At 43.2% G+C, this 7,780-nt stretch overlaps 1 pseudogene; it reads left to right on the top strand.

Annotated features, from left to right (window-relative positions):
* Nucleotides 1–1,380: 1,380 nt before the first annotated feature.
* On the top strand, nt 1,381–5,258 carry LOC104609422 (7-deoxyloganetin glucosyltransferase-like; annotated as a pseudogene).
* Nucleotides 5,259–7,780: the final 2,522 nt, after the last annotated feature.

Below are 7,780 nucleotides of genomic sequence, written 5' to 3'. Positions count from 1 at the left end.
TGGATTCAAATTGCTGAAGCCTAAACCATCGGAAGCCACCCACCGATGGCTTTAGCATCCCTGACTTGCCAAAGCCGTTTGAGTAAAATCTCTCATTGATTGCGTTTATGGGATTCACCAAAAGAAAAAGATCTGAAAAGCAGAGTTCTGTCTCATGCCATCCATTAAGGTAACTAACTAAGCTTGATCTCAACCCAGCTTGTCTGAACCTACTTGGCGTAAAGGGCGCGAGCAAAGAATCACGAGGATCAAATTCAATGCTGTTGGCCACCATTGTAGCTGGCTCCGTACTTGCAGGGGAGCTCTCGCTCATGTGTGCCTTGCAGCAGGGCAATCAGAAAGTGACGGCAAAGGTTCGCATTCTACGGGAAACGATGAGGAGTCTGTTGTATATGCGGAGCTCTTAACTCTTCACTAAGAGATTTATTCCCCAAAGAGTTAATTCCATGTTATTATGTCTGTTAATAAGAACTTTCCAAGAGTCCTTATGCGGAGATGGGAAAAAACAAAAGCCATAGATACAGAAATTCTCTGAAGTTTTTTGGAGTATTTTCTGCCTTAAACAGGTAATGGACTTTTCAACTCGCCAGAGCCTTTTTTGGAAGTTGGAATAATTTAACCAAACAGAGAAAAGGCATTCCAATTTCAATAAGCCAAACAAGTGTTGATTAGTCTTACCAGCAGTTTCTTCCCCCATGAATTTCCGCTTGGCAGAGTCACGGACAGATGCGGAAGCTTCTTTTCCAACACTTCTGTTATTAGACTGAGACGAATTGCGTCGAATACCTGGTTCTGATGTTTTCAGCTCTTCCTCCTTGGTTGGTGAAGTGGATGTACGTCTTCCTCTCCCTCTTCCTCTTCCTCTTCTTCCTTGGTTAGTCTTGGTTGATGAAGTGAATCTACGTCTTGTTCCTCCTCTTCTTCCACGCGCTACAGATGAATGCATGAATTCCACTTCCACAGAATCTTCCCTCGTATTTTCCTTCATTTCACATCCGCATTTCCCCCCACGAAATATGAGCACTCCTTCTCACAGAGGTTAAGTTGGTCAAACATTAAAACGTAAAAAGTCGAGCTCCCACCGTACCTGAAGACTAAGACATCCTCCTCTTCGAGGTTATGATCTTCCACGAATTCATCACAACCGTATTGAAAGAACAAAGACTCCCCGACTTTCACCAGCTCAACTTTCCAAACTTTCCCAGTTGGACCTCTGAGAGTGATGGGGCTCGAAAGGTCTTCCTTCAAATTCTTCAGGAACTTGGCGGGAATGACCTGCAAATTCATGCAACCTTTGTGTCTGAGAGAACAGAGATGGAGCTTGATCTCCAAAGAAATCCGTAACTTCCGGCGTATTCGCTTTTAGATTCATGGTTAGAAATGGTTGAAGCAATTCACACAGGCAAGGAAGAATCAAAGAGTGGCCGGGAAGTCATTGACAGGGTCTGTGATTCGTTGAGGAGAGGTGAGAACTGGTATACACTGAGTGGGAACTTCGATTCAATCGAGTTAGCCGACTCGGTTGTCGAGAAAATATTGTTGGAATTGAAAGAGCCATGGCTGTTTTACAGTTGAAGAAGAAGAAGAATAAGAAAGAAGGAGAGAGAGAGACTAGAGGCAGAGGGGGGAGGTCATAGAATGGAGAGGGTGAGAGAGACCGGAGAGAGAGAGAGACTGGGGACTCAAGATGAGGGTAATATTGGGTTTTGAAAAAAATTTATAGGTAACATGTGCACAGATCGTGGCGAGCATTAACGGGATGCTAACAGTAGGGGTAAAGCTAGTCAATTATCAGAAACAGTACGGGTACTACAATTAAACAATATATAAACAATAAGGGTATAGTTTGCATTCGCAAACAGTAGGAATAGTTTAAGAGATTTACCCTTTTTTAAATAACAATTCACAATGCTGAACATCCATAATTTGACTTCATTTGTCTATTTTAATTTCCTTTATAAATTATAAATATAGGATGCATGATGCATTATAAATTTAGACAAGATTTATGATGCATCCACTGCACATGCAGAAAACAAGTGGACAAGTGGACCAAAGATATCTTTGGTTAAAGTTTTCTTAAAAGTTAAAGAACACATTAAGGGTAAATTGTTGAAACCTTCCTTAAGTTTTTCACTATTGTTGAACTTTCTGATTTAGTTGCTAATAGATCCCTTTTGTTAAAATCCTTTAACAAGAGACATGGGAATATCCAAAATACCCATACAATTACTATTGAGGCTGATTTTTACAATAAAACTGTTACAAACTTTAGGAATAACAGAAAAAAAAAAAGAAAAGAGTTTAAAGTAGTTAGCAGTTTAAACTTTAGGAATAACACAATTGCATGTAGCTTTAAGCGATTGATATGAAAAGAAAATTTGGAAAATAAATCAATTTTGGGAAAGAGATTGGAAGGGTTTAGGCTAGTGGTTGATATGAAGATAAATTTTGGATCAAAGTAACTACATGGGTATTTTAGACATTTTTGTACCTATTGTTAGAGGATTCTAACGGAGCTACATGCAATTGTGTCAGAAAATTTTGGGGAGGTGATTACAATTACCAAATTTCAGGGGAGATTTTAGCAATTTACCCTTATATGAAACGTGAACCGATCAAAATTAAAACGTCCTGATCAGATCTGAATTTGTGCAGCCAATAAATAAACAAGTCTTTGCATCTTATTTAAATCAAATTTAACATGTACTTAATGTTCAAATTGTATTAATTGGTAGTCTAAGCATGCTGTGTGTGGATAAATAAGTAAACGCAGTGAGATCTCTTGTAACCTGTTGCCTCACGGATTAGCCGGGGGCAACGAGGTAAATTCACTCTCCAAGTTCCAAAGGTAGGCTGAAGACTGTGAGGCCTCGAAAAAGATAGGCCGAAGCCGAAGACTGTAGGCGGAGGCGAGGTAATCCTTTTGAGGTCCGAAAGGGCCGAGGACTACGGGTTGTCACCTTGGTGGCGAGGTCCCTAGAGATCCAAGGTACTATAAAACAAGAAGTGTCAGAGCCCTTGGGTGGAGACCCAAGGCGGAGGCTCCGACGCTCAACTTAGTACGAGGTGTGAAGTAGGAGGTGGTGCAGACGAGGTCTAGATGGTAGCCCTCGAATGCACCGAGTCCTTCAGAGTAATTGCTATGGAAACAAGATAGGTGCGGAAAGTAAATAAATGAGTTGTGTCAGAATCCCAAGTTCTAGATCCCCCATTAAGGGAGAGTTGCATCTTATTTATACTTGAACGGGTTGGAAATAGGTGGAGATGAGCGCACCAGATGAGGGCCGGACGAGGTTCGGCGACAAGCCCTGGCGGGTACGTCTAACCGCCCTGCGGTTGGCTCCGTACGAACGCAGCAGAGCTTCCCCCTTGCTGTGGCTGGCGTTGTCAGACGTTAGTGGGCTGGGCCTCCCAGCCCGCAATGGGCTAGGCCTGGCTAACCCACATCATAACCTATACAGAGAGAGAGAGAGGGTTACCGTTCCATATCTTCCAGGGCAGCGGCAGAGAAACCTCACGCAGTTTGCATTCCTTACCCAGCACAAGGCCATATAACCCCCATGCTCAAGCTAGCAAAGCTTCTCCGTCATAAAGGCTTCCATATCACCATCGTTAACAGTGAATTCAACCACCGTCGCTTCCTCAAGTCAAGGGGACCTGGTTCTTTAAGTGGCTTGCAAGATTTCCGATTCGAAACCAAACCAGATGGTCTCCCACCGTTGGATATTGACGCCACCCAAGACACCCCATCACTCTGTGCCTCCACAAGTAAAACTTAATTGCTTAGTCCCCTTCCGAAACCTCTTCTCCAAACTCAATAATTCTTCATCGTCCGACAATATTCCTCCCGTTTCATGTATCGTTTCAGATGCAATCATGACCTTTACTCTCAGTGCCGCTCAGGAACTCGGTGTCCCTGCAGTTTTATTATGGAGTACTTTCAGCGCTTGCGGCTTCATGGCCTATCTTCACTTTTTGCTTCTCATGCAAAGAGGTCTTATTCCACTCAAAGGTGATCATCACATACATCACACTCCCCTCCCCCCCAATTATATTAATTTTAATTACCACCATATGCATTCATATTCTTCACATTTCCCTAATTAACCAAAAAAATAAAATTATTTCTGCTTAATTTCTTTAACTCTACAGATGTTAGCTATTTAACAAATGGGTATCTAGATACCACCATCGACTGGATCCCTGGATTGCCAAAGGACATCCGTCTGAGAGATCTGCCTAGCTTTTTTTTTTTTTTTTTTTAAGAACAACTGATCCAGACGACATCATGCTTGACTTCATCAAGGAAATAATGGAGCGAATTAAACAGGCTCAGGCAATCATTTTTAGCACCTTCAATACCTTGGAATGCGACGTCTTAGATGCATTTTATTTTCCGACATTCATGTTTCCTCATCGTGTTTACTCTGTCGGACCGCTTCAGTTGCTCTTCAACCAGATTTAGAGAACGGTTTAAAGAGCGTTGGATCCAACCTCTGGCAAGAACAATCGGGATGTCTGGAGTGGCTCCATTCCAAGCAACCCAATTCGGTTGTCTACACGCGTGAACTTTGGCAGCATCGCCGTGATGACGCCTCCACAGCTTGTAGAGTTTGCCTGGGGACTGGCCAATAGCAAGCACACCTTCTTGTGGGTAATTCGACCCGATCTCGTCGCGGGTGACTCATCAGTTCTGCCTCCCGAGTTCATAAAGGAGACCAAAGAAAGAGGATTATTGCCAAGCTGGTGACCGCAAGAAGAGGTCCTCAAGCATCCATCGGTAGGGGTTTTCCAAACGCACAGTGGGTGGAATTCTACGACTGAAAGCATATGTGGTGGAGTGCCTATGATATGTTGGCCATTCTTCGCACAACAACAAATATACACTTGCACTGAATGAGGTATGGGCATGCAGATTGATAACAACGTTAAGAGAGACGAAGTCGAAAGACTTGTCAGACAGTCAATGGAAGGAGGGAAAGGTAAGAAGATGAAGGAAAAAGCCGTGGAATATGGAAAAAGAGCGCAGAGGAGGCGACACGTCCAGGTGGCTCGTCTCATTTGAACTTCGGCAAGCTGATTAAAGAAGTTCTCTCAAAATAAACATTTCTATCCATCTCAATTTGTGCTCATCTCATCTCCAACATCATTTTCTTTTCAGCAGTTTCGTCATGGGAATACAATGGTTTTGTATGGATAGCTTGCATTTAACAAGCTGTATTGTATTCTGCTTTATTTTCAGTTTCTAGTTTTAATGGCAAATAAATTGGTTGTTCAATATATAATAATATCTATCACAATAATAAAGCTCTCCTTTGGGTTGATTCTTCGAAATCTTGCAAGTGTTTGCTTGGCAATAAAGTTTGGTTCTTGCAAGCTGGCCTTATCTCCGTTGATAGCACAAAACTGTAGCTGTGCAGGAAGCTTTGAAGGTGGTTGCTAGCAATCCTGTGAACAAGGCAATAATTGTTGGTGATAACCAGCAGCTCATCAGGAATTAATTTGTTGATATAAAAGATAAACGAGAAAGAAAGATTTATTGATGGTCGATAAAATATTTTGTATCAGAAAGGAGTTGTGTGTGCTTTGGCCGTGAGAGAGAGAAAGTATGAATGCTTCCTGGTTTGACCACTAGGTTAAATGTCTCACCTACATCAACACCACGCTGTTGAGAGAAGCCCTAAGCAATAAGCCTCGCCTAACAATTAATGCCAAAAGCAGGAACCATCAGCGTTTTTCTTGATGCAGTACATCCACTAATAAGAACCAATAACATGCATATCAGGAAAGTGAGTGACGAGGGCCCGTGTATTGCTCTTGAGTAACGCGTAAAACCCTTTACTCATTGCAAGACACCATTCAAGACACTTTTGAAACCTGATAATGACATGTAGATTCAATAGGAGAGTTGTTCATCAGAGTAAGTAGTGCATGATCAATAGGATGATGGGTATTGAGTACCATCTTGGATGCATATGGGTTGTGTAGTTCTCAATATAGAACCCGTTGAGAACGTGATTGAGTGTTGGTGAGATTGGCTAAAGGTGCAGGTCTATCTAGAACAAGTTAATGCCTCTATTGTAACCATACTTAATGGTTTTTGAGAAATTTGATGAGGGCAGATTTGGCCCTCCACTGACATCATGACATGTAGCATCTCAAAACAGCTGGATGACACATCGGTACCACGTAGGCGATGACTTGTCTTATCCAAAATGATGGAGACCTACTTCTAGAGACCTAGTATAGACTTGGAGACCTACCTCCAGAAACCTACTAGGGACCTGGAGACCTACTAGAAACCTGGCGACCTACCTCTAGAGGCCTACTAGAAACCTGGAGACATACCTCTAAAGACCTACTGGAAACCTAGAAACCTACCTCCAGAGACCTACTAGAGACCTAGAGACTTACCTCTAGAGACCTACCAGAGACCTGGAGACCTACCCCCAGACACCTAATAGAAACTTGGCGACCTACCTCCAGAGACCTACTGGAGACCTAGTGACCTACCTCTAGAGACCTAATGGAGACTTGGAGAGCTACCTCCGCCGACCTGGCAACCTACCTTTGGAAACCTACTAGAGACCAGACGACCTACCTTTGGACACCAACTAGAGACATGGCAACCTACCACCGTCAACCTGGTGACCTACCTTCGGAGACACATGGTATCCAAGCAACACCTCGACATTGAGTAAGCATATCACCCCAGCAGGTATAAGTGACGACCTACAAAGCGTGCTCGCTGACCTATTACATAGATCTGTTATCAAGACCAAGTTCTCCAGAGTAATAATGCTCGACCGTTAAGCTGACCTACCCACGCTAGAGTTATTCGGGTGATCGTAACACTCGTGCAGATCACGTATCCGACGTAATAACTTAGCTAACTATGCGGAAACGGCTCCGCGAGAAGATGGGACCCATTATAGGAGGTCTCAAATCCCTAACACCTATATAAAGGCATCATTTTCCTAAGAGAAAGTATGCGTAATTTAGTTCTTCCAACTCTCTCAAAAATCTTCAATTCGTTGACTTAAGCATCAGAGTGCACACACAGGGTAAAGAAACCTGAGTACTCTAATATTGTTTCCTTATAGGTCTCAGAAAATTACACAACTCTCCATTATAGAGCTCGGCCCAAGACAGCTCAGCCGAAATAGGGAACCATCCAAATCATCTTTTGAGTCATTAGCCAGTAGGGGAGCTACCAGATCGCGCATCATCAAAACCCATGAAGGACATCAACTATGAGAGAACTAAAAGTGCACGGGTTTTGTTGTGATACAAGTTATATATGAGTCAAAACCAGCACCAAAACTGCCAAGATATCACGATGAGGAGTAATTTAGTCCTCTAATGATATTACAACACATGGCATTGCAAAACAACAGATTGACACATCGGCACCACGTAAGCAAACTAGGAGCACTTTGAACAGTTCACAACTACATCAATGACCTTGGCACCACCCCGGTAGGCCGAACTGCGAACAATTAGGCAAGACTTGCTTCCACCGATCTGACCTAACTCTGATTAGCGACCTGCCTGACGTGCAGAGCGGCCTCCCCTTTAAGTGGATTGTCATCTTCGAATTCGCTAGGATCATGACGCCACATTGGAAGAGCGGGTTATCACCCCCCCCCCCCACTTCAAGTAGGATTGGATAAACATTACTTGCTTAAGTGTAGTCCTCCTCCATGACTGAAACCACCTCCGAACCGAATGGGCCAGAGATCCCGAACGTGTTTCATGAGGCTAATGGCAGCTCGCC

The sequence above is a fragment of the Nelumbo nucifera genome, chromosome 5 (genome assembly GCF_055504915.1).
Source record: "Nelumbo nucifera cultivar China Antique chromosome 5, China Antique-T2T, whole genome shotgun sequence".
Classification (NCBI taxonomy): Eukaryota; Viridiplantae; Streptophyta; class Magnoliopsida; order Proteales; family Nelumbonaceae; genus Nelumbo; species Nelumbo nucifera.
Note: the sequence above shows the minus strand (reverse complement) of the source record. Positions and strands in the feature narration are given on the sequence as shown.